Source organism: Mesoplodon bidens, assembly GCF_964165515.1.
Source record: "Mesoplodon bidens genome assembly, chromosome: 20".
Classification (NCBI taxonomy): domain Eukaryota; kingdom Metazoa; phylum Chordata; class Mammalia; order Artiodactyla; family Ziphiidae; genus Mesoplodon; species Mesoplodon bidens.
Genome location: NC_138181.1, coordinates 7,410,705 through 7,438,630, shown reverse-complemented (window position 1 = coordinate 7,438,630; position 27,926 = coordinate 7,410,705). Strand labels below are relative to the sequence as shown.

The 27,926-nt window shown below is 44.6% G+C and overlaps 1 protein-coding gene and 1 pseudogene across 6 annotated transcripts in view; one reads left to right on the top strand and one right to left on the bottom strand.

The window, feature by feature from the left end:
- PSD3 (pleckstrin and Sec7 domain containing 3) overlaps positions 1-27,926 on the top strand; it is a 559,242-nt gene that overhangs the window by 39,473 nt on the left and 491,843 nt on the right. The window lies entirely within an intron of this gene.
- Positions 16,112-17,960, bottom strand: LOC308608132 (protein phosphatase 1F-like; annotated as a pseudogene). The gene has a single exon. The product of its transcript is annotated as a protein phosphatase 1F-like (transcript).

Genomic DNA, 27,926 nt, shown 5'->3' with positions numbered 1-27,926 from the left:
CTGGCTTTCTTACACAGTAGCTTTCCCAGACCGTCTCTGCTCTCTTCAAGTCTGTCTTTTTTCCCATCCACTCTCACTCCCACTTGAGGATCTCACCAAGGAAAGACTGGAAGGAGGCAACATAGGCACCTGGAGAAAATACCCCCATCCCCATCATCTTTATTTTTATTTCTACAATTTTTCCCTCTTCCTTTGTTGTGGTATCAAGGGAAGAGACTTTCCTATTCCTTCCTGGAGTTAATCCAGCTACGTGTGCTCTAAATTTCTTGACAGCTGAGCTGAGAGATCTTATTCCTGTATCATGCCCTCTCTTTCCAGCATCTTATGTAGGTGTCATTTTCATTTAGCTCTTTGTGTTTTTCCTCCTTCAACGTGTATGAGTGCCTGCACTGTGCTAGGTGCAGTGCATCTAATAAAGGATAAAATATGGCCCCTGCCCTCAGTTGAACAGGGGTAGATGGTAATGTGCTATTCACCTGATTGTAAGTCAGCACGACACGATGACAAATAGTTCTATAGGCATTCCCAGGGAGGAGCAATTGTGATGGGGGATTTTAATTTCTTCAAGCCCTTCTACTGCCCCAGAGCCAATCTCCCTATTCCAGCAGCAAAATAAATAGAAAAGGAGAAAAAGCATGCAAATACACTCATTAATCCATTCAAAAAATATTTATTAAGTGCCTACTATGTGTCAGCACTACCGGGGTGCTGGAGGCCCCCTAATGAGTGAAAACAAGCAAGGTCCCTGCACTCATGGAGTTTGTAGATAATCGAAGACTAGCCTTAATCACACAAATAGGTATGAGCTGTGGAAAGTGCTGGAAAGGAGCAGTGCTGGGTCATATGCAAGTGCATAATAGAGGGTGTGGTCTAATCCCAGAAAGCAGAGAAGGCTTTGCTGGACCTGGGACAATGGAACTAAGAACTGAAGGATGAGTGCTGGTCATCAAGGTAAAGATGGAGGCCCGAGGAGGGCCAGCCTGCACAGAGCTCTTGTGAAGGGAGGGGGCTTGACCAGGACTCAGGCCTGGAAGGAGGACAGCAAGTGGAGGGGTGCAGGCATGGAAGGTGAAAGACGCCAGGGAGGAGGGTCTCACAGGTCAGGATAAGAAGCTGTGTGTTTATTCTAAGAGCCATGGAGCTGTTGAAGGCCTTGAAGCAAAGAGGAGACTTGATCAGACATGGGCTTAAATGAACACTCCAGCTGCAGGGTGGGTAGCAGGATGGGGGGCTTGGGGTCAACTCCGGTGAATCTGGAAGAGCACTGGATTCAGAATCAGACATCACAGGTTGTATTCAAGTCTTATGAGCCAATGAACTTGGGCAAACTCTTCTCTTCCTGAGGCTCGGTTTCCTCTTCTGGACACTGAGGCGGTTGGGAGAGGACGTGTGTGACTAAGTCCTGGCTCACAGGAGGCCTTCAGCCCATTTGTTTAATCCTATACCTTTTTCAGTGCTTACTAAGCCTCATAGCCATTATTTGTTTGCCAGGAGGGGATATAGGTGAAGGGTGTAGACCCAGTGCATTTCTGTGTCTAGTTCAAAGAGCACACTCAGGCTCACCTCGCAGGCCTTGGGGTGACGGGGTCACTTAAATTAGATCACTTTCTTTTTTCTCATTTGCAAATTGCAGACCTCAAAGACTAACTAGGAAGAGCTGACGTGGCCTCCTTGACCTGCATCCTAAGTACTGAACTCTTGATCTAAGAATTGTTGCAATCTCCATCACAAATTGGCTGGCTTGTTCGAACAAAAGTGTTATGTTTTGGGAGTTCCCTGGTGGTCCAGCGGTTAATACTCCACACTCCCAATGCAAGGGACCTGAGTTCTATCCCTGGTTGGGGAATTAGATTCCAAAGGCCACAACTAAGACCCGGTGCAGCCAAATAAATAAATATGTTTTTTAAAAGTATTATGTTTCTGTGGCTTCCCTGGTGGCGCAGTGGTTGAGAATCCGCCTGCCAATGCAGGGGACACGGGTTCGTGCCCCGGTCCGGGAAGATCCCACTTGCTGCAGAGCGGCTGGGCCCGTGAGCCATGGCCTTTGAGCCTGCGGGTCTGGAGCCTGTGCTCCGCAACGGGAGAGGCCACGACAGTGAGAGGCCCGCGTACTGCAAAAAAAAAAAAAAAGTATTATGTTTCCAAAATCTGAGCTTCTTTAAGAGTTTTAACTCTCTGCTAGGTGCTGGCTGGAACTGAGGATTTTAACTGTTCCATCCCTTCCCTTGTCATGATTGTTTTTCACTAATGGGTTAAGCTAATACATGGCAGGCATAGGATTCAAATGCAGGGAGTCTGGCTTCACACCATGGGTTTTTCCAGGACACCCTGCCATCCCACTATTCAAAGCAGGCTCAGGAGCTGAGGAGAGAAAATATCTAGGTTTCCACCTTTTAATTAGATGAGGAAATAAAGCCATCTTTGTCACCATCCTCTGTCACAGATCTTAGAGGCACAGGAAAGTCTTAGAAGCATCGGAAGCTCATCACACGTGTGATTTAGGTATAAGGGATTCCTGGTACAGTGATGGGGGAGGTTCTCCTCCCCCCTCCTTGGAGAATGTCCCCTCCTTTTAGGGCCTGAACTGTTTCTCCACCCACCTACCCAAATTTGCATGTGAAGTCCTAACTCCCAGTGCCTGAAAATGTGACTGTATTTGGACACAGGGCCTTTAAAATGGTAATTAAGGTGAAATGAGGTCATAAGGGTGGACCCTAATCTAATAGGTGTCCTTATAAGAAGAGATTAGGACACAGACAACACACAGACGGGGGCAACCCTGAGAGGACACAGGGAAAGGTGACGCCTACAAGACAAGGAGAAAGTCCTGGGAAGGAACAAACACTGCTGACACCTTGATCTTGGACTTCCAGCCTCCAGGACTGTGAGACAATACATTGCTGTTATGTAAGCCACTCAGGCTGTGGTACTTTGTTGTGGCAGCCCTAGCAAACTGATACAGAGCCTAAGGCAGCTCCACCAAATTGTGTAAAGTGAGAAAACCTGATTGTTCTTTGCTTCTCTGCTCCTATAGACTAGATCGGACCCTAGCAGTTTTCTCTATTTTGTGAACGCAGCTGCTTATGGATTCACAAGCACCTTTCAACCCAGTATCTCACAGGTCTCACGTTTACCCACCACGCTGTTGATGTGGGGTCTCTTCCTGTCTTTCTTCCCTCCTCATATAGCATTCTGGCAGCTAAGTTGCTCAGAGTACATAATGTATTAATTCAGCAGCTGAGCACCTTTCACTATTTTATCCATATATCTTTGTGAGCTAAGTGGTTTTCACAGGCACAGAGCTATATACCATTTCTTCAGGAACCTGACTTTCAAAGGTGTGGGCTTTAGATGGGGAGAAAGTACACTCTGCCCTCATAAAAGATCCCATAAAAAACATCTCTAACTGCTCTTTTCTCCAAGGTGTTAGGTCTGCCAGGACTCTGTGCCCTGTAGGAGAGGGCGGGGCCGCTTCTCAGTGAAGGGCCAGGAGGTTGGCTCCATCGTCCCACCAGGCCCACTGGCATTTGGGTTACTTTTAGTCCTGGGAGCGGTCATCAAGCCTGGCCTCACCCTGGCTGCCACTTCTCGCAAGGCTTCAGGAGAATGAGTTAGAGGCGTCTGCCCTGTTCTTTGGAAACTCTGGATATGCAAACGCTACTTGTCTCCAGGTTTGGGCAAGCCAAGGGTGCTGCCAGGCCGTTCAGTGGAGAGGCTGCATAAGCAAGGATAGAAGGCGAATGTACATGAAACTTCACTAAAAAAATCCAACCACAAGACACTCAATGACACTAGGCTGTGTGTAGGTGTTACCTGACAGCAGAAACTTCAGAGCAGGAGGCCCACCTGGCCACAGCATTGGCCCTGGGGAAGATTCTGCCAGGAGCACAGGCACCTTGGGATCCTTGTTCTGATGGGTTCCCGTTCTTAGGCAGGAGAGAGCTGGTCCTCTGCCTTTTAAGTCGCATCATTCAACACGTCCCTATTGAATACCCACCTTGTATTATGCAAGACGTGGGGGAATGGCTGATAGACAGATGTGCTCCCTGCCCCCTGGGCTCAGCAGTGTGCTTGTGCATGCAGCATAGGCTGTTTCCTTCCCTCACCACACTCTGTGTCTCCCTCTTCTTTGTCCTTTCTTCCATTCATCTGTCCCCTGCACGCTCTACCTCCCAGAGGCTTGCATCGGAGGAAGATGCTGCAGGAAGAATGATGCTTATCTCAGGGCCTGAGTCCCTAATGGCAGTATTATATCATCCGGCTAGGAGATATTTTACGATAAATGACCATTTTGTGGCCTCTCCAATTACAGGATCCTGAATCCCTTGCTTATAATGAAATCTGCACAATGCATCTTGCTGCTATAGCCTGGAGGCACATGAGAGCTACCCCAGAGTGCCAAGGACTGCGCAGTTAGAGACCTCCATGCTTGCAAATCAGCAATGCATTTTGTCATTAGCAAATAAACAGCTGAGTAGCACTGCATTGCTCACCTGAGGCTCTTAAGTACTTCATCTACTCAAGCACCTAGCTTAGTTCCTGCTTCCTGCAAACAGATTCATGTCCCCACATACACAGGAATAAGAGGCCTGCTGGCAGTGAGCCCCAGGGAGGTAGTGGGGTTTGCAGAGGATATGCTGACAAATGCAATTGCTGGCAGCTGTTGGTCCCAGGGCTGCCAACCCTAAGATTTAACCCCTAACTCTCCAGGTGCTATGTGAGCTGAGGATAGATAGAGATCACTCTTGATCAAAAACAAGTGCTCACCTGTGGCTAGAGGTCACTCTTGATCAAAAACAGGTGCTCACCTGAGGCCCACACCTGAGAACTTTGTCCCTGTTCCTATCCAGTTTAATGCCTTTTCTTCTATTGCAAGACCAACCAACCATTTCACTTGCCAAGACTTGAATGATAGTAAGCTTCAGTATTAAATACTGTTCAGCAGTGTCAACAGTATTTCTTTGAAACTTCCATTGTCAGCTTTAACAAAACCTCATCAGAGCTTGCTAAAAGGATTAGCATCCTGGTGGTTTACTTGGGTAATCCAATATTGCATCAAACTTGGAAGAAAAAAGAGGTTTAACTTGCCTTGGAAATTCAAGGCAAAGTTACACTTGGGTGTTTTAAGAGGCAGACGGGAATGATAAGGGGTAGATTGCCAGGACTGAGTGAGAAAGAGTAGGCACGGCCCTTTGCTAAGTCTGACTTCAGCCAGATGCACGGTGCCAGGAACTTAGCTCATATTTGCTGAATAAATAAGTGATTGCCCAAGAAAGGAAACGGATCAATGCTAAAATCAGAGTCCCTGTCAGGTCCGAAAGTGTAAGACCTAGTTATTTCATCTTTGTTCTACACATATTTTCTTGTTTCCTATTGGATAATTCCAGTAAAATTTGTACCCAAACTAAACTTGAACAAGATGTAAGGGATGACGCTTATGGACAAAAAGAAGATTTAAAGGAAAATATTTGAGAAACTAGTAATTAGACGGATGAAAGCCCTGAATTCAACTGGGAGTAAAAATGTCTACTTGGTAGGTTACTGTGAGGATTAAGTGAGATCATGTGTATGAAGCATCTAGCAGGGCACTGACACCTAGAAGGTGCCCAACAATTGTTCATAGCCTCCTCTCAACACAGCCAACCTCAGTTGATTTGGGACTGAATCAGAGGGCTGGTTTCTTTTACTTTCTTCCATTTCTAGAATTTCCTTCCCCTCTTAATGGAGAAATGTTGCGGAGGTAAGGGATTATTGCCTTTCTTTTGTTATGTAAAGAGACCTCATCTTTGCAAGAGCAAAGAGTTTTCTAATCACTTGGGTAAACTTCTGTAGAATCAGTCCTAGAAAACAGCTACTGGGAACGGCTATTTTTAAGAGCTTTATGCTGTTGCTTAGAAATGCTTCTTATTTTTCCAGGAGAGACACTTGGCTGTGTTCAAGGGAGTTTGGCCACTGTCAGTCTCAACTCCCTTAACACTTCTGATATATTCAAAATAAAAGACATATAAGAGAAATACCCAGGCCCTTTGGTGAACTTTTTCAATGGAACCGTGAATCTCTCGGTTTCATTTCATTCTCTCCTTAAAATGTTCTCTCAATTGCCTGTAACAAAGTCCTAAACCTCTATAATGGCATTCAAGGATTTTCACAATTTGGGCCTTAACTTCTTCAAAAGTCTCATCTGCCTGTCTCCCCGGGTCATACCTAAGCCTTCACATTTTTCTATATGGCCTTCCCCATCTCTCCACCAAACTCCTATTCATCCTTGGAGAATCTCTTCTGTGAAGCTTTGTGGTACACCACAGAGCAAGGTTCTCATAGAACTTTCATAGTTCTTTTGCTTTCACAGTATTTTTCATGTTTTATTGTATTTCATGTTGATATAGTAGGCTTGTACAGTATCTAGTATCTAGTTGACACTAACTCTGTGTTTGGTGAATAAATGTTGTTTTGAATTTGGTCCGAAAAAGGGGGGGATACACCAATGTTTTACTGTTTGCACCAGACTGCAAACTCCTAGAGAAAAAGACCTGGTCTTGGTGACTAGATTAAAGACCATGGAATGAGTTGACAAAGAACAGTAAATATAGTGCAAAAGAAACAGATAATAATTTACATTCATTTAATATCTGCTATAAACGGGGTACTAGGTGCTTTCAGGGATACAATTGATATCATCTTATTTAATCTACTTGATAACCAGGTGGGGGTTAACACACTTACAGGTTAGTAAATGGATTTAAGGGTAGAGTGACTTGGTTAGTGACAATTAATCATGGAGCCTAGTTTTGAATCCCGTCTGTTGCTCCAAAGTCCAGGCTGTTTGCATTACCCCAGTCTGGCTCAGAGAAGGGAGGCTACCATTGAAGCTATAGGCTGTTTGCAGCACGGGTTTGAGGGGGGAAAGCAGCCAGGAGATTGCAGGAATTAGTCAGTTGTGAGGTGATGAGTGCCTGGGCAAGAGTAATATGCGGAGAGCGATCAATACAAGTGATAGGTCCTGACAGGGAGGAGCCGGGAGCAGCACAGCATCTTACTTGGTCCTGAATGCGGTTGTTCGAGGAGTGGGGTGGGGGGACTGCAGTAGGGGCAGGGCACAGTCCTGAGCACAGATCCCCAGATGCAGCTGCTCCAGGCCCTGAGCTGGGAGACTGGCCAGCAGGGTGGGGAGAAGGAGACGAAAAAGACTCAGGTCCTGCAGAAAAATCATAATGTGGTTAATGCCTCTGTGAGTATATGAGCCCTGACACAATATGTGGCCACGGTAGTTCCCCCCAGCTATGAACCTAAAGGTGGCCTGCAAAAGTAATAGGTTGGATCCCATTTTCCTCCCACGTGGGAGGGATTGTAGAGTCCACAGCCCCACAAAAGCATGACCAGATGGGAGGACTGTGTGGGAGCTCTGTTTGGCTGAATATCACAGTAAATGGAAAGGTTTTTGACCCTGAGCTACCACTAAAACTGCTTCGAGATCCTGTTTATGTAGCATGATTCCATACCTGTGAATTCTTACCACAATCATTTTGGCCAGATATGCTGTTTGCCAGTCTATGATATTTGGCAAAATGTGTGGTCTGATGCTGAACATAGAACTGGCCTCCTGGTTAACATGCTTCAAGTCTTGGGTCTTTGCTCTTTTTTTTTCCTACTCTTTTCTGTTCCACCCATTTTCTATAAGGTCAAAGTAGTTTATGGACATGTAGCAGATTCCTGGGGAGAGGTGGTAGGATAAGTAAGGACCCGGTCTTCTTGTAACTCCCTCCCTCCTACCTGCATTACTGGCCAACTCGCTGGTAGCATATTCCTTTATTCAATTTTACCAAGATGGAAGTTGTATTTAACTGGAGATGAGAGTCATCATTCTTCTCTTGTAAAGTTGTGCTTTCTTTTTAGGAGGTATGATTCCTTTATAGGTATTTCATTCAATTAAAAAGAAAGAGAGAGAAAATTGAACTTTTGGCAGCAACCTCAAGTGTTACGAATGAAATTAAAACACCCAAGCCAGTGCTCAAGCCTATTATGTGGATTTATGATATTCCTTTGAACTCTTCATAAGTTCAGTGATTTTTGAGTTTCAGTGACCCATGAAAAAAGGGCTTTCATGAGGTGCTTTTGTTTATGTCCCAGACTTTTTTTTTAAGAAAACGGAAGAAATTCTGTTGGTGTCTGGACCTGGTCAACCTATAGACAACCTACTTTGCTGCCACAGAATTGAAGGTTTTTGATATGTCAATCATTGATATTCTGCTGTGACATATGATTTTCTTCACTTTATATATTATAGACCTAGATTTATCATGTCTGACGTTTTGGTTTTAAACATACACTTAGGCTTGTTTGGAGAAGAACATGTTGGGGGCTCACTCATCTGGGAGCCTCACCCCACATTTCACTAAGCATGTGGAGGAAAATAAGTTTGCAGAATGTAATCCTAGAAGGTGGGTCACCTGTGAAATCACTTTAGAATTTGATATCCTTTAAAAAGTGGGGAGAGGGGTGCTGTAGGGATGAAATACCATATGTTAGGTGCAATGTGGGAATCTGAATCTTTTCCTCTTTTATTATGTAACGGTTTTGAAACCACATGTTCATCCAGCTGTTTCTCATCAGATTTGTTTTGTTTCCATATAAACACATACACATAAAATAAAACAATTTTAATGAAAAGAGAGAAATTCTCTTTTCCCCTTAAAGTTTCTTTGATGATGAAATTCATGTAAAGCTCTGAATTATGACAATGTACAAGTTAAAGAATTCAGAAGAGAATTAGAACAAAATTCAGTTTTGATTATCTCGTCTCCCTTTTCAAATATGTTTCTTCATTCCTTTGCTCTCTATAAAACCACATGGGAGGGCTTCCCTGGTGGTGCAGTGGTTAAGGATCCGCCTGCCAATGCAGGGGACGCAGGTTCGAGCCCTGGTCTGGGAAAATCCCACATGCCGCGGAGCAACTAAGCCTGTGCATCACAACTACCGAGCCTGCGCTCTAGAGCCCATGAGTCACAGCTACTGAGCCCGCGTGCCACAACTACTGAAGCCCGCACGCCTAGAGCCCATGTTCCGCAACAAGAGAAGCCACCGCGATGAGAAGCCTGCGCACCGCAACGAAGAGTAGCCCCCACACGCCTCAACCAACGATGGGTAGCCCCCGCTCGCCGCAACTAGAGAAAGCCTGTGTGCAGCAACGAAGACCCAACGCAGCCAAAAATAAATAAATAAATAAACTAATTAATTTTTAAAAAATGGATATTTTTTTTAAAAACCACATAGGAAAAGCACAATTTTGAAATAATATTAGAAATCACAGTTTTTGGTTTCTTTTTCGTGAGGAAAGATAAAATGGCAGAAAAAGTGTGCTTATGACATCAAAACAAAGGAATACTGGTTGTTCAGAGCATGTTGGGAAACACTTACTTCTTACTCTTACCCTTGTCTCATTACTGAAAATTTGCCTGGGCGTATAGTCCAGTGTGTTTGTCTGACACATATTAACTTTGTATACAAAGACACGTAGCTGTCCTTGGGTCTGGCCCAGCAAGTTCAAGAATTGTAGCATTTCCAGCAGTTACAGCTTTGCAAAGGGACAAAGCACATTATAAAACATTTTATTGTAGCTTTTGCACTGAATTTCATTTAAGTAAGAATAGTAACTTAGATTTCTATAAAAATTTATACTTTTTAGTAACTTAGATTTCTATAAACTTTATACATTCCCTCATTTAATCTTCACAAATTGATATCCCTTTTACTATGAATTTAAGGCTCAGGGGATTCTGGCTCCACGTAGATAAGTAAAATGGGTGTCATGCAATGGGGCTCATTCGTTATGGCAAATCACCCTACTACACTGGGGACCGGTCAGCTCCTAAAGGTAGGATAACTAGCTAGACCAGATCCAGTTAGATCTGACCTGTGAGTTAATGCCTGTCCCTTTTGTCTTCTGACTTACAGGGTTATGGGGCCATATAAAAAGTAGATAAGGCAGGTTCTACATAAAATGGGATCAAGTCTCATAGAGCGTAGAATGTTGGCGGTAGCAAAACCTTCCATACCATGTTGTCCAAACCTGACTCATGGGCAACATCCCTGACTTCCCCCCTTTCCAGGATACTTCCAGTAATAAGGGACACAGCCCCTCACATGTAGCTTCTTCAGCAAGCTCGTCACCGGCATGGATATTCTGGTCCAAGCCCCAAGACTCTCTTACCTGACAACTGAATCTTATAGGTCTTCCTGTCATCACTCTTGTCCTGCTGCAAACTCCATGATCTATTCTCCACATAGCAGTAGGTGATCTTTTAAAATGTAATCAGGCCAAGTTATTCTCAGGCTTAAAATCCTCTAAGGTATCCCCACCAGTTAAAAATCTAAATCCAAATTCTGAGCATGGCCTTCAGGCCCAAAGACCTCGACTCCCGCCTTCATGCTGAGCCCTGGTCCTTGGTGCCCTGCACCAACCACGAGGATCCTCTCACTGCTCCCATTTCACGACCTTTGCCCTCTCCCCAGGCTCCCCTCCCGTCTTTGTGGTACGTGCCCTCATTGTCAGGTCAATGCTCCAACATCATCTCCTCAGACCACCCTAACTAAAACATTTCCCACCAAGCCGCTTGCAAACCCCTGACCTGCTTTCTTTTTCGTCATGGCTCTTTTTGCTCCTTTATATTATTTAAAACATTTATTCATGCAGATGTTTACTGTCAGCCTCCACTCACTCCATGAGGTAGGGACTTTGTCTCGTTCATTCTCCACTGTGTTTCCCAGTGGTGTCATCTTGTAGGTATTCTATAAATAAATTACATTAAAAATAATTAATTATTAGAAAAATTTCCTTTCCATTTCAAGATTGAATATATGCAGGGGTGAAAGATGACTCTAAGATTCCATCCCTGGGTACCTGAAAGAGTGATGGATGTGGGACATGAGGAGTTGTAGGAATACAGAGTGGATGGCATCTAATGCCACCCCTTGAACAACCCCTTACTCGGGAGATAGGGTTCATAGAGCCAGCACGTCAGGGACTGGAATCCACGTCCTCTCATTCCCCTGCCTTGTGTTCTTTCCAGGACATGACACCATTTCATCAGCAGGAAGTGAGGTTGGTGTACAAATAAAGGAGAGATGATGAATTTGGCTTTGGACATGCTGAGTTTGAGGTGTCCCTGGGACATTCACCGGTTAGATATAAAAACTGAAACTCAGAAATGAGCTCAGATACCTGCATTGATTTTGTAATTGAAATGTGGGAAAGGATGAGATTGCCAAGGTAGATAAAGAGCAAAAAATAAGAAAAGGGAGAGAAGAAGATGGAAAAAAAAAAAAAAAAAAGCAAAGGCCAGAACATTTGCATATGGAAGAAGTTTGCAGAGAAAAAAAGGATCCACATGGTCTCATGAAGTCAAGGAAGAAAGAAGGTCAATGGAGGGCAGGTCAAGTAGGACAAGGACAAGGCAGGAGGAGGGGCAGTTTCAGCAGTGCAAGGTCAAAGGTCAGATTGCCAGGGACCAAGGTCCTGAGGGTGAGGCCTTATTGGTTAAGATCACTGGAGTTAAACTGCCTGGATTTGGACCCAGACTTCAGCATTAACTGTAGGGCCTCAGGCAAGATTTTTAATCTCTCTAAGCCTTATTGCCTCATGTACTAAATAGGGATAAAAGTATCTATCATATTTACATATTATGAGAAATAAATGAAATAATCCACTTAAATTGTTAAGCCTAGTTCCTGATACATAGCAACTGCTCAATAACTTTAGATATCATTTCTCTGTCTCTTTTTTTTTGGCTGCGTTGGGTCTTCGTTGCTGCACGTGGGCTTTCTCTAGTTGTGGCGAGCAGGGGCTACTCTTCGTTGTGGTGCGCGGGCTTCTCATCGTGGTGGCTTCTCTTGTTGCGGAGCATGGGCTCAGAAGTTGTGGGTCGCGGGCTCTAGAGCGCAGGCTCACTAGTTGTGGTGCATGGGCTTAGTTGCTCCACGGCATGTGGGATCTTCCCAGACTAGGGATAGAACCCGTCTCCCCTGCATTGGCAGGCAGATTCTTAACCACTGCACCACCAGGGAAGTCCCAGATATTATTTCTTTTGGTAAGAGTTTGGAATATAAAGGAAGGAGAAAGATAAGATATAAATTGGGGAGATTAACAGAGTTCAGGGAAGACCTCTTGAGTAAACAAAATCCTGTAAAGAAAGGAAAAAGGATCATATATTTAGACACAGGGCTTAGTGTTAGGGAAGAGAAGATAGATGTTGAGATAGGAGCACAAAACGGATGATAAGGATGAGAAGAGAGATGGGTATTTTGATAAAGAGAAGGTCTTCCAGTGCCACCTTGTTAGATCAGCCCATGGCCCCCACTTGTTGAGAGCTCGTGAGTGCCTCTTTCTCACTACGCCACATGGGGCTGATAATTCCAACTTTCTGAACTGATACAGTTTGATAAGCACTGCCAGGGCTAAGGACAGAGCTCTGTAGAGGTGTAAGAGAGCCTCTCCAAGTGGCCACTGACCAACAGTGAACCGAGCCGCCATTCATGCAACACAATCATTAAGAATCTCAGGGCTGGAGGCATCTGAAAGGCCATCTGGCCCAAGGTCACCTGAATTCCCTCCACAGCATCTCCAGCAGGCAGTTACATATAAGCTGCATTTGAACAGCATCCCATTTGGTATCTTGCAAGCCAGACCTTTCTTTCTCAGGTTAGATTCTTCCGCACAGGAATTCTCCCACTGATCTGCCATAGACTTGAAATGGCCATTTTCAATCACTCCTTAGGCTTAACAGACTGAAGGATTCTTTTAAACCACAAATACATAACCTGGGAATGGAGATGCTGGTGATGCCTTTTCTGTAAGAGTCCTTGTCAGTCACAAAGGATGACTCCAAGGAGGGGTAAATCTAACGTGCGGTGGGAGGGCTGCAGATGTCAACATCTGAGGATGCGTAACACCAAGGGATGTGAAACAGCGTAAGACACTGCTACAAAAGCCAACATGAAGCACAGGGTATTCAGAGGAAGGGAAATATTGAGATCACGTTCATCCTTTGTCATATTCTGGCCCCAGGTGGGCACTGGGGTGTGCCACCATCTAAAGAGGAGCCCAGGCCTGAGCATTCACTCCTTGCCCTCATGTAAACAAGGACATTTCAATTACTGGCCATGAGGTAGTCCACTGAATCCATTTAAATGGACCCAGCCAGAGGTTCATGGATCTGGTTTAAGCTAAGATAGCGGAAGGTATTCTCAGTCTACCTGAGGATAAGACTACCAACCAGCCACGTAACCCTACCACAATCCAAATGGAGCCCAGCCCAGCCCAGCCCAGCCCAGCACTCTCTGAGTTCAGCTAACTCTGAACTTTGTTTTTCCTCATCTGTGAAATACCTCACCTATTACAATGCAGGGAGCTGGAGTAGAGGGCCTTGGGTGGGTCTTCCCACTTCTAAATTCCACGATAGTAGCTCAGCTACAAGATCTCCCCGGAGACTCAAGAGATCACAGCAAGGAGGCAGGTAGGAAAGGAGCAAAGGCAGCTCCAGAATTTCAACCTATGGCAGACCCGGGGCCCATCTGTTTGCAGGTTTGACAATCTGGGGAGCTTGTCACGTAGTTGCATCTGCATGGCAAACAGTGGTTTTTACTTCAATTGCATAAGCATTGGTGGATGTTAAGGGAGGTTGACAAGCTCCCTGCAAACAACCCTTGTGCCATTTTGGGAAATAGGTCCCGGCGGATGATGTGGCCATTCCTCCAGCTCTCACTCGGGGCAATCTCCATACCCTGCATTCAGCTTCAGGAAACGGAAAGGCTCAGCAGTGGCATTTGAGTATTGTCACCACCATCAGAAGATATTCCTTTTCCTTTTTCATCAGGAAACTTTGGTTATCACTCATGTTCTCTTCTGCCTGAGTGTATGATGTGAGTTGGTTAAGACTTGGCCAAGAGAAGCATAAAAGAGAGACTAGAAAATTTGTTAAAAATAAAAAGGTGCTAAAAGTTTTTAGAAATCCTTTTCTTAATTCAATGATGAAATATGGCTGTTAATGGAAAACGAATTGGTCTACTCCGGCCATGAACACTTTACATTTATGTTAATCACACTAGCGTTAATACCAAACACTGTGCATCTATTAATAGCAGTTTTCATCTTCATAGTGCTTTACCAACAACTAATTAATTAAACAAACCTATTTTAACTGGTTGTCATGGTAGCAGAGATGCACAGAAATGGTTGCATCTATCAAATTCATTGTTAGCTCCTGAAATATAATTCAGCTTGGACAATAAGTTATCATTATGCAGCATTGTAGTGTGTTTAGAACGATAATTACTATGTTCGTAATGAAAAGATTTGCGAGTACACATAAATACATGCAGCAGCAAATATTTATAAAGATAATTTCTATGCTTATTACCTATAAAATCTTTTCCTCCACTGAATCTGGTAGCCAAAACATGACAATTTCATCTGTAATTATTACTCTGTTTACACCTTATCTCCTGTGTGTGCTCTTCAGTACCCATCCTGAGAAGATGGTCATCCAGATGAAAGAGGCTTCCAAAAATTTGCCGCTGAATGAGCAGCGAGGAGAGGAGTTGCGGGGCATGGGGGGAGATGACAGTTACCATCTTCAAGTGTCTGAAGGCTATTGGAGTGGAAGGGGAATGGGAGTGGTGGCTTGACCGCTGGTGTCCAGACCAGCGTGAATAGCGGAAGCTACAGGGAGGCATGTGTGACCTGCGGCCCCATGGCACAGGGGTTACATAGGATGCTCTGGAGTCAGGCTGGACCTAAATCCAGACCCCGTCCTTGCTGTGGTGGGGTTAGTTGCTCTGAGCCACTGGCCTGCTGCATGGGGTCGTGTGGGGATTCCCAGCTGATGCATGGAGGCCTCTGCCTAGCACAGAGTAAATAGAGCATGAGTGTTAGCTCTTTATTAGTGGAGGATTTTTACCTGAAGTTTGTTAAAAATAGAATGGGCTGCTTTGTGAAGCAATGACTCACTTCTCTGTCAACTGGAAGTAATGAAGCAGAACCTGGATGGCCACCTGTCAAAACTGCTGTATAAGGGCTTCCTGCCTTGAGGGTAAGGTTGAAAGAGATGATTTCCAGGTCCACGATTCCATGAATTTGGGGAGGAGGGGAAGGAGGAAGGACTTCTTTTTTCATCTTTCAACCTTTGCTTCACTGGATTCTTACTATAATGTAATACTTGGGTGAACTAGGTTTGTGACGTAGTGTTATTGGTAAAATGGTATTATATGGAGCAAACTGTTCTCTTTCAGATTTTCGTCCTGATCTAGCCTTAATTCTAAGAAAGACACTCACTAATTTGACTGTTTAGTCTCTGCCAAGTTTTCCTCCTTTTCAAATGGAGATGTTTTTCCAACTAGTTTCCTTAAGTCTGTGGCTCACTGTGTTCTAAAATTACGTTATTTCCCTTATTATCTGGAATGTCATCTGTCTATAGTCATATTTCTCTAAATACTTGTACCTATCTTTACCTTGTCTTTAACTCCTCATCAGTGAGCAGGCAATGAACCAGCCTAGGTTTTTTTTTTTTTTTTAACGTCTCGGCAAAGGTGTTTTTAATAAACACAGCCTAAGCTAAACAGCTGTGCTTCAGAGAATTCTTTCTTGACTAGAGCGGCAGCCCTGAGCTGCCGGGTGGCGGGGCTCCCAGCTCACAGTCTTAGACCTGGAAGGTTTTCTGTTCAGATTCAAATGCAGCCTTGTTAATTCTGGTGAGGCCTGTGCTCAGAGCATCTGATGACGGTGCCTCCCTCCCCGCCCCCCGCTTCCCCCTTCTCCTCCTGCCTTGTCGACTGGGCCAGGCCTCAGCTCTCTGGGCCTGTTTCCCGATCTCAGAAATGGACACGATCTTAGTATCCACCCTGCTAGGAGGACCCCCGAGGTTCCGAGGTGAGGTTCAGTGGGCGGTAAGGTCACAGAGGGACCAATGTGTCTTCTTTCAGAAACAAACGCGCCTCATCGCGCTAAGTGCCGACACCAGCAGCCTAGAGAGACCTGCCCGGGGGAGGTGTTTGGGGGGTGGGGAGGGTCAGGTGGACCTCGTGTTGCTGCTTTGCGTTATTGGCCTTTGCAGATGGTGCGTTTTTCACAAACTGAAGGTTTGTGGCAACCCTGCGCCGAGCGAGTTTATTGGCACCATTTTTCCAACAGCATTTGCTCACTTCCTGTCTCTGTGCCGCATTTTGGTAACTCCTGCGATATTTCAAACTTTTCATTATTATTATTCTCTGTCATGGTGATCTGTGAGCAGTCATCTTTGATGTTCCTACTGGAAAAAGATCACGACTGGAAGGCTCAGATGACGGCTAGCATTTTTTAGCGATAAGGTGTTTTTTACCGTACGTGTGTTGTTTTAGATGTAATTCTGCTGCACGCTTATAGATGAGGGTACAGTGTAAACGTAGCTTTTATCTGCACTCTCGCCGGGCTTTCCAGAGGACCATATCCTCGGTGCAGCGGAAGGCTGCTCGCAGGGCCCCCGCGGGGTCAGTGGGCAGCTCCGGCTGGTGGGCAGCAACAGCGTGCATGTGCACAGACGTGTACCCCGCGGCGTCCACCCCTCCGTGCCCATCGAACACGGCAAAGTAGGCGTGGTCCACAGAGTCCGATAGGCCAAAGAGTAGGTTGAAGGCTGGGAGGCACATGTGCTGGTCCTCCATCCTGCGGCGGGCATTACGGATGGCGTGCACAGAGACCAACCACTGCCGCTGCGGGACCCAGGCAGCCACGGGCACCTGCTTCTGCCACTGGCTGCACACTTCCCAGAGCCGGTCAAAGAGGCTCCGCACCAGGCCCGCAGCGTCCAGCAGGCTCCCAGGGGCCTCCTCCTCCTCATCGCCGTCCTCCTCCACCTGTTCCGGCAACTTCCGGAACTCAGAAAGGTCCGTCCGCAGGAGCCAGGCAGGCAGCAAGTGGCGGCCGAGCACGCCTGCTGCTCAGGAAGCCCATGGCCAGCTCAGCTAGTTCGCCTTCCACCTCCCCCTGGATCAGCCTCGTCCCTCGGACCTTCCATGGCAAAGGGCTCTCCGGGCCCAGTGGGGCTGGGAAGTCGCGGAGGAGTGCGTCCAGGAGGCTGGGGTTCTCCTCTGCCTTCTGGCTGTTCTGCTGTGGGGTTCCCGAGGCCATGCCCAGAGCATCCCCGGGGGCTGCTGCCGGGTCGTTGGTCTTCATTCTGCCACTCGGCCGCCCGGCGCCCGCTAGCCGCTCCCCGCGCCTAGGTTTTTAACAGTGTGGGCTTCTTCCTCGTTTTTCTTTCTTTCTCTCTAACAACACCGTATGGTGACAGCTCTGGCCCAGCTGCTAAACGTCTGCCCAGAGCTGCTGAAGTCCACACGGTTACAGGCTTGTTTGTGGGACCTGGTGTCAGGTCCATCCCAGCCACTCAGGAGACTGCTACTCCTGGGAGTGTGGTTGTCACTATGACAACAGGCTGAGAAGACCAGGGATAGACTGAGAACTTTACAGCGAGGCTGAGAGGAGCCCAGGGAAAAGGAAAGAGAAAATAAATCCTAGGGAGGTCACCAAGGCAAGGGTGCAGGGCTGGGTGTAAGCAGTGCAGGGTAGAAAGGAGACAGAAGGAGAAGGAGAGCAAGAAAGAAGAGGTTTAAAATCTGTCCTGATTCTCACTTTTAAACCCTGCATCTACATAGATCCTTTAGATGCAATAGAAACCCTACTCCTTAGAAGAAATAAAAATTAAGGTTTGAGAAACAAAATATATTCTAAAAGAGAAAAGAAAAGTGTCCTTTTACGGATAACCATTCTAGAGTCAATCATTTACTATAAAAGCACCATAACAGCATCAGCAATATAAACTAGTATGGGCAATGTCTATAGTAAACCACAAAGGAGAAAAAAATTAAAGGAGAAAACAATCTCATATCCAAAAATACGATGATTGTGTATCTCTAGCTATTAAATAACTTTCAGAAATCACATACAAAGTCTTTTTTCTGAACAAAATGGATTTGAAGATGTCCTGTTGTTTTGTGTGTGTGTGACAACTACTTGACATTTTAAACAAATGACAAAATTTAGAGCATTAAAGTAGCCCTCCTGGGCTTCCCTGGTGGCGCAGTGGTTGAGAGTCCGCCTGCCGATGGAGGGGACACGGGTGCGTGCCCCGGTCCGGGAAGATCCCACATGCCACGGAGCAGCTGGGCCAGTGAGCCATGGCCACTGAGCCTGTGCGTCAGGAGCCTGTGCTCCGCAACCGGAGAGGCCACAACAGTGAGGGGCCCACGTACCACAAAAAAAAAAAAAAAAAAAGTAGCCCTCCTTCTTATTGTTAAAAGTTTCAGAAGTTCTTTAACTGTAATATGTGCATATTCAACTTATATTCACAATGAAATAAGGCAAGTTCTACAGTCTGACATTAATTTTGAATATCCATCAACTACAAATTACTAATCCTTTTTTGGAAATATTTTTCATCTGAAAAAAATGAGTAGCAGGTTAATATAGCTTAAATTATGAAAGAAATCAACTTGGCTTTCAGTTTTGTTTCTAAACATTATATTTAACAAATAAACATAAGGGATAGATAAAACCACGTCTCATTTCTGAAGTGTGTGTGTGGGTGTGTGTTTGGGGTTAGTGTAAGAGGATGCAATGTTGATTTTTAAAAAATATTAAATTGTTCTACAAATCTTTTTTTTTTTTTTTTAAGATGTTGGGGTAGGAGTTTATTAATTTATTTATATATTTTTGCTGTGTTGGGTCTTCGTTTCTGTGCAAGGGCTTTCTCTAGTTGTGGCAAGCGGGGGGCCACTCTCCATCGCGGTGCGCAGGCCTCTCACCATCGCGGCCTCTCTTGTTTCGGAGCACAGGCTCCAGACGCGCAGGCTCAGTAGTTGTGGCTCACGGGCCTAGTTGCTCCGTGGCATGTGGGATCCTCCCAGACCAGGGCTCGAACTCGTGTCCCCTGCATTAGCAGGCAGATTCTCAACCACTGCGCCACCAGGGAAGCCCCTACAAATCTTAAAAGCATTTTATTTGTAACTCATTTGACAAGTGAAGACAGTGGCTGGAGTGAAGGGCCCAGATAGGACCCACTGCTCCCAGGTTGGCCTCCTCCAGTGGTCCCCCCCTCAGGGGTCCAGTGGCCTGAGCATCCATCCCCAAGTCACGCTGAGCGGCAGGAAGGCCCCCCTAGAAGGTGATCATTGCTCCAAAATAGAGCAGATCATGGAATGTGTCCACCTAGGACATTTATAAAGTAAAATATTATGACTACGGTACTCAAACAAGTGTCTTTCAAGCTGTGCCAAGAGTCTGTAAAGGGTTTCCCCACCTGTAAGGCAAAGGGGTCGGGTTACATCATCTCTAGTGTTCCTCCTCGTCCCCTCTATGACGCTGAGACTTTTACTCGTGGTTTTATCTTCCACTCTTATTTAGTTAGCATACACAGAAGGCCAAAAATTTTTTTAAATAGGTAAGATCAATGCAATAGAAGAGAGTTCAAAAATAGACCCACACATATATGCTCAATTGATTTTCAACAAGATAATTACATGAGGAAAGGGTAATCTTTTCAAGAATGTTTTTAGAACAATTGGCTATCCATGTAGGAAGAAAGGAACATTGACCTTTAACTCATACCACATAAAAAAAATTCAGTTGTAATGTAAACATAAGAGTTAAAATTATAAAACTTCTAGAAGCAAGCATAGGAGAAAATCTTTGTGACATTATATTAGGCAAAGATTTCTTAGGAAACAAAAAAACAGAAACCATAACAGAAAAAATGGCAGATTGGACTTTTAAATTAAAAACTCTTGCTCTGGGCTTCCCTGGTGGCGCAGTGGTTGAGAGTCCACCTGCCGATACAGGGGGCACGGGTTCGTGCCCTGGTCCGGGAAGATCCCACATGCCGCAGAGCGGGCTGGGCCCGTGAGCCATGGCCACTGAGCCTGCACGTCCGGAGCCTGTGCTCCGCAACGGGAGAGGCCACAACAGTGAGAGGCCCGTGTACCGCAAAAAAAAAAAAAAAAAAAAACAAAAAAAAAAACTCTTGCTCTTCAAAGACACTTAAGAAATTGAAAAGACAAGCCAAAAACAGGTAGAAAATTGTATGTATTTACAAATACAAATACATTTATAAATATGTATTTACAAAATAACTATCTGATATAGAACTTGGATTCAGGATATATAAAGAATTCTTACAACTTAATAAAAAGAAGACAAAAAGATTCCATTTTAGAAAATGGGCAAAAGATTTAAATAGACACTTTACAAAAGAAGACACAAATTGAAAATAAGCACAAGACAGGATGCTCAATTATTATTTATCATTAAAAAATGCTAGTCAAACTACAATGAGATACCACTCTACATACACAAAAGGCCAAAAATTTAAAAAAACTGATAATATCAAGTGTTGGCAACAATGTAGAATACTGGAACTCTCAAACATTGCAATGGGAAAGCAAAATAATATGGCCACTTTGGAAAACTGTTTTGCATTAAAAAAAAAATAAACGTACATTAACCATATGACCCAGAAATATCGCTTCTGGATATTTATCCAAGAAAAAAACATATGCACTATACACAAAAACTTGAATATCGATGTTCATAACATTTTCTTTGTAATAGCCAAAAACTGGACACAACCCAAATGTCCATCACTTGGTGAATAAACAAATTATATTGATATATCCATATAATGGAACACTACTAAACAACAAAGAGGGAAAACTACAGATCCATATAAAAACATGCATGAATCTATGTGAAAGCAGGCAGACAACAAAAGATTTCATACTGCATGATTACATTTATGCGGGATTCTAGAAAAGGGAAAACTACAGCGGAGAGAAAAGCGAGTTAGTAGTTGTTAGGATCCAGGGTCTGGAGGGAGGGGTTGACTGCAAACGGGCATGGAAATTTGGGGGGTAGAAGGTGTGAAATATCTTTTTTTTTTTAAATTTGTTTTATTTTTGGCTGTGTTGGGTCTTTGTTGCTGCACAGGGGCTTTCTCTAATTGCGGCGAGCGGGGGCTACTCTTCGTTGTGGTGCGCAGGCTTCTCATTGCGGTGGCTTCTCTTGTTGCAGAGCACAGGCTCTAGGCGCAGAGGCTTCAGTAGTTGTGGCACGTGGGCTCAGTAGTTGTGGCTCGTGGGATCTAGAGTGCAGGCTCAGTAGTTGCGGCACACGGGCTTAGTTGCTCCGCCGCATGTGGGAATCTTCCTGGACCAGGGATCGAACCTGTGTCCCCTGCATTGGCAGATGGATTCTTAACCACTGTGCCACCAGGGAAGCCCCGGTGTGAAATATCTTGATTGTAGTGGTGATTTACAGAACTCGATACATTTGCCAAAGCTCACTGAACTCTGGACTTAACAATTCTTATCACCAGTTCCAACGTGTGTGGGTTTTTCCCCACACCACTAAGCAGTTCCCCAGTGCCAGCTGGGTGTCCTACAATTCAAGTCAATTGTGACACTATCTACCTGGAGATAGCATCAGAGCCGACAGGTTAAGGGCTCATCCTTAAGGAAGGAAAGGCAAGATTGTGTTCCTTGTGTTCTCCAACCCAGAACTTCATCCTTTTGGTTTTTTTAAGGAGGCTTCATTACATAGGCACAGTTGATTAAATCACTGGCAATTGGCATCAATTCAACCTCCAGCCCCTCTCCCCTTCCCAGAGATCAAGGGTGTGGGACTGAAAGTTCTAGCCCTTTTTTTTTTTTTTTTTTTTTTTGAGGTACGCGGGCCTCTCTCTGTTGTGGCCTCTCCTGTTGCAAAGCACAGGCTCCGGACGCGCAGGCTCAGCGGCCATAGCTCACGGGCCTAGCCGCTCCACGGCATGTGGGATCTTCCAGGACCGGGGCACGAACCCGTATCCCCTGCATCGGCAGGCGGACTCTCAAACACTGCACCACCAGGGAAGCCCTGGTTCTAGCCCTTTAATCACAGGGTTGGTTCTCCTTGCAACCAGCCCCCACCCTCAGGTGAGGTTCTAAAGTCACGCCATCAGCATAAGAAAAGACGCTTTTGCTCTCACCACTTGGGAATTTCGAGATCTTCAGGAGCTCTGTGTCAGGAGCAGAAGGAAGACCAAGTATATTTCTTATTATAAATCACAGTACCACAGCACTAACATTGGTGAGTTTTACAGTATGTAAACTATCCATCAGTAAAGCTGATTTTTAAGGAAAGAACCCCTTTTCTCCAGGGTTCCTGACTGTGGATTTATATGAATCAATAGGGCCAAAATAGCTGGGCTCACAGAGTTCAGAAGTGAGGTGACTCGAAAAGAGCCACTCAGTCAGAATTCAGCCCCAGTAACTTGTCAACTCTTGCAGGTAATTCAGCAGATGTGTCCAGAATGAGGGTCTTTAATGGGAAATGGAGAGAGAACGGAGAAATTTCTCTCCTTTCATGAACACAGTTACAGAAATTTTCAAATGTAAAATTTCCTAAAGCAGATATTTTGAGATGAGAGTTCTATTGGAAGTTCTCTTACCTGCTTTGTTGACAGTGTTCACCAACATTTCTCTCTGTAGAGCCACTGAAATCAAAGGAATCCCTAAACCACATGCTAGTCCCTCCCAAAAAAAGAAGTGAGAATTCATTCATCTGTGCATTCAGGGAACATTGATGGGCAACTCCTCTGTGCTGGGCAATGTGCCTTGGGCAGGAGATAGAAAGGAAGTAAATAAAGAAGGTGTGGTCGTCTCTGCATCTGAAGGCTAGTCTGGTCTGAGTTTCTTGGGGTCACAATTCAGAACATTTACAGATTCAGCTTCTGGGATTTGCCATTATCACTAAAGCCTTGCCAGAAAGATTGTGAGGATTGTGACAATAAAGACTGCTTTTGAACACCAGGGTACTTTTACAATGTGAACGCACTCAGGCATTGGTAATTTTCAGAGGTCATTTCTACTCTGGAAAAATATTATACGTGAAATGCTTATTTCAGCAAAGTAGTTTTTATATGGAATCCCCCTTTAATACAAACACTGCTTTTGAAACAATTCCTTTTCACTGGAATAATTCTGAAAAAGTAATTTGTTTTTTGAGGGAAATAGGGACTTTCCCCCAAATATTTTCAGTAATTATTTGGACGGTAAAGCATTTTCTAGCGGAGCAGGAGGATGCAGATAGGTTTTCAAGTGTGAAATAGAAAAGCAGCTATACCTATGTACCTTGGTTTTTGTTCTTGATGGTTGAGTCAGTACCTAGTACTGTACTAAAAAGCTTTATATTCTCAGAAAAATAAACCAGGGCAATCATATGGTATTGTTAGGGAACTGTTGGCCGAAACCACTCACCTTGGCCAGGCCCGATAATAACCACCTGCATGAGTTGTCTCACGATAGGAGGTCCCGATAAGGAACATGGTGCCGCCACCTAAAACCAACCTGGAGAACTCGGGAGGGGCCAAAAGGAGGGAGGAGATGCCAGCCCGTAATATGTCCTGCCGACCTCCCAGAAACCCTCGTGCTGGAAACTGTCTTGGCTAAGAGATGCATGTACCATCAGGAAGGACACTGAGTCAGACCAAATGTGGGCACAAGCAAGATGACTGGCCAGAGACAACCCCCCAAGCTAACCCCATCACCATAAAACCTGAGACTGCAAGCGCAAGGCAGAGCAGTTCTACTGGGTTCCCCTACCCTGCTGCTCTCCACCTGGGTGTCCCTTCCCAACAAAGTCTTTTGCTTTGTCAGTAAGTGTGTCTCCTCGGACAATTCATTTCTGGGTGTTAGACAAGAGCCCACTTCTGGGTCCCCCTTCTGGTAACAGTAGCTTTGGACCAAACTTTCACTTGCCATTCAGTGCCTCCTATGTGCCAAAGCCCGTGTGAGGCCGTGCTGTCCAGCAGAACTCTGCGATGATGGAAAGGTTCTATGACCGCACTGCCTAAATATAGTAGTCAGGCTCAGAAACTGGGTTTTAATTTAATTTAATTCTTTTGCATTTAAATGGCTACATATGGCTAGTAGTTATCAAGTTGGACAGGATGGGTATGAGGAATAGGGTAATATGAAGTGTCCCAATATTCACAATGTGGTCGTGGTGAACTGGGCTAGGTGTAGATGGAGGACTTTTTCGGTGATTTCTGTCCACAAGGGCACCAGTCTTTCAGTCATCACGTTCAAACATATAAATCTACAATGGAGGTGATTAAGGCTATATCCAGAGGTACAATATGTAATGTATATACTTAAATGTCCATGTAAATATATGTGCACATGTATTTATAGCAAGAAAAAAATGCTTTGACTCTTTCAAGTCAAGAAAGAGAAGAGGATGGTAGGTAGAATGGGGCTCTTTCTGTCTCAGGTTCTACTGAGGTGTCAATGCATTCGATATGAAAGTGTACAAAGTGAATGTGAAACAGACCTCCACCCCATGTACAGATTTTTAAGGAAATGGTCCTGAGATCCTGCTCCACAATCTTGGATCCCACAGTTAGATCAAAGCTGTAAAAAGAAGGGAGTGTGAGAAGATTGGGAGGACACGGTGACTAGAGCTGTCGCCTGGTTGTACTCCCCATTAGGGGAAGGTGGGAGGTTCTACTCTATGACCCCAAGACTCATAAAGGGACTTGAAAGAGACTCTTTGGAGAAATTTGAAGTTGTTCCCTGTAGCTGGAAAACACTGAGGGTAGTGGTCTCACTCATGCCCCAGAAAGCTAATGGAGACTGTTGCTTTCCAGGAAACTCAGTGTGAGAGAGAGTCGAGTGCTTTAGGGGCAGGGCCCGAGATCCCCTGCTGTGTGGTTGGGATTAGCTTGCACTTCCAGAGTTGCTGAGCAAGGGCCATGAGTGTTCTTGTGGACCAGACGTGGGCCACATGCAAGAGAGTTGCCCTGGGGTCTACCTTCCTGTGGTCTATCCATTGGGGTGGGCTGGAGAGTATCAGTAAGAAGAGGAGGTGTCCCAGTGGGTACTTAGGGCTGTGGAACAGGAGCAGAGGTTGTCACCTACACTCTCCTTCCCATAGCACACTTCCAGCTAAGCAGGGAAGAAGATCTGATGTCAGGTCAAGTTTGGGCTTTCCAGGACTGGGTAGTTTAATTACTGAACTGACCCTGTGTCTGGAGTGAGCTGAACAATTTCTGGGCCTGCCAAGTTTTCATTTAATGACAGGGAAGAGTTTCCCCCACCGAATGAGACGATTGTGGAGGACAGTTTTGGTTATACCAGGAATGGAACTTATTCAACATCCTGGTTCTAATGTGTATAGTCATTCCATTCGATTTTTCTTGTTATAATTCCAAGAAGCTGTGGTTGGCACTTCTTTTCTTTTGTAACAAAAATACAGAAATTAAATACAAATTAATTAATAAACAATTTCTATCAGCTTGGAAACCTACATATTATATCTTTTTTAGTGAATTCTAGAAGTAATTATTTTTGCAAAAAATAGTAAACAAATATTAGTAACTAGGTCAGGCATAACAAATTAGCTTGAGACCAAGTGAGAAATTGCTAGAACTATAGGTATAAACACCCTCTTCCATTCTTCTTGAAAATGATAGAATGAACGTGTTGATAAAAAGAGAAGTGATGACTGCAGGGTGTCGGGAGACAGCAGAATAGAGCAAATGCTAACTGAAAACTTGAGAGGAAAAAGTTTCAGGTAAAAATAACCTGACAATAGTCCATTAAGAGCATCTACCTGCTCTCCTCCTACTTTTTCAACCTCCTCTGCTGGTTCTTACTCATCCCCCTAACTTCTCAGCATTGCCTTGGACTCTCTCTTTCTCTTTATCCGCCTCTTTGGTGATCTCATCCCATTTCATGGGTATAAATACCACTTCTACTCTAACTTCCAAATTTATAGCTCCAGCACCAACCTCTTCCCTGAATTCTGATCTCCAACTACTTATGCAGCACTGCCGTTGGGTGTCTGAAAGATGCCTGTAACTGACCATGTCCACAGCTGAGCGCTGACGTCCCCCGCCTAGTCCTGCTCCCCGGCAGATTCTTCCCAGCTCAGTTTCCCAACTCCATCTTTCAAGCAGTTCTCCCCCAACCACTTGGAGTCATCTTTGACTCTCTTTCGCTTCCACCCTCCATTGATCGGCAAATCCTGTCAGCTCAACCTTCAAAATACGGCAGAATCTGAACACTTCTCCCTACCTCCTTTGCTTCCACCCTGGCCTATGCCACCCTCATCTGCTTGGATTGTTGCGTTCGCCTCCTAATTCACTTCCCTGTTTCTGACACCCCATACAAGGTGATCCTGGTAAAAGAGAAATCAGATCCCGCTATTCCTCTGCTCAAAAGCTTCCAAAGTCACTTAAAAGCCCAGACCCTCTCAGTGGCCTGTAAGACCCCACACACCACACTTCCTGCCGTCACCCGTCCTCACTCGGCTCTTGGCGCACTGACATCTTTGCTGTGGCGCGAACACGCCAGGCGAGCCCTCGGGGCCTCTGCACTCACAGTTCCTCAACTGTCTGTCTGTGAGGCTGGCGCCTCACCTCCTTCAGGTTCTCACTCAGATCTCCCCTTCTCAGGCGCAGCCTTCTCCAAACACCCTTTGCAACCATCCACCCCCCACACCCACACTCCTTACTCCTTGTCCCTCTTCCTTGTTTTATTTTTCTCTAAAATGCTTATCACCATATCAGGTCTTATAAATATTGACTGATCTTGCATATTTTCTGTCTTCCCAAGGTCATTAGACTTTAAGCTTCGTGAGGACGGGGATGTTTCATTTACTGCTAAAGTCAGTGAACTATACCTAGTAAAATACATGCAAATGTTCAAGAAATATTGGTCATATGAATGAATGAAAGAATAGCTATCCATGAGAAAGATAATAAAAAATAAGCTGAAACCTTTGTTATTTGTGTTTCTTCTTCTCCTTCTCCTTCCTCTTCTTCTTCTTCCAAGACATAGCCTAACTAATTTGGATCCTGGGGAAAAGGTGAACTGGGTCCAGCCTGTGATCTAACATTTCTGTGCATGCAGCACAGGGAGCCAATGTCACTTCCTGCTTGATCTTCCCCTGATTCTCTGCTCTTTGAAATCACCTCAGCACAGTGACCGGATTTTTACTCTTTGCTTCTTGTCTCCCAATCCTCTTATCCATCCAGCATCCATTCAGTATCCAGTAGAGTCAGATGCCAGGTGAATGTTGTCTTAGATCTGTGCTTCCTGTTTCACCTTGGGCTACTGAAATTCAAGGACAACATGATTTTAGATTGTTGTATATTTGAGTTGAATATTTGTCATGTGTGTAAGTTGAATAATTCTACCTTGGATAAGGGTAAATTTCAACTCAACAGTTATTCACTGAGTCTTTACTATGGACCAAGGAACAGTGTTAGAAGCTAGGAATTTGACAATAAATAGGCTAACGTTCTCCACTCTAATATACCAGTTATTTGTATACAACTGATAAATGATTAATGTGTTAAGAGGTCTTCTAATTGACGATATTGCAGAGGCTAGAGTTTGTGTATTTTAAATAAAAACTTAAAAAATGCATGTTTTAAGACTCTTGGATTGTTTGAGAATTCAGGTAAAAACGAGGAGTGAACCATAGAACGCAATGAGAAGTTTTCTTTTTCTCTTTTGACATGAAATAACTGACATCTATGAAATGATAAAATTCACAACAATATTAATAAAGATGAATTTAAGAGCACTTAATGTTAATCATTGTCTAAATAACTTGAAATGTCCCCATATCCTACGGCTCACATATGAAAGAAACTTGAGATGTCTTCCTAGATTTGACAACACAGTAAGATTGTACATGTTATTTTCAATAATGAATGTGAGACAGGAACTTTTCTAAAGCGTCAATTAAAAAAAACCAAACAACTTTTGATCAACTATGCTGGAGAAAAGACTTTTTATTCTACCCATCAGAAATGATGTTACAGAATTATTCTACCACTTCACACTCATTAGAACGGCTATAA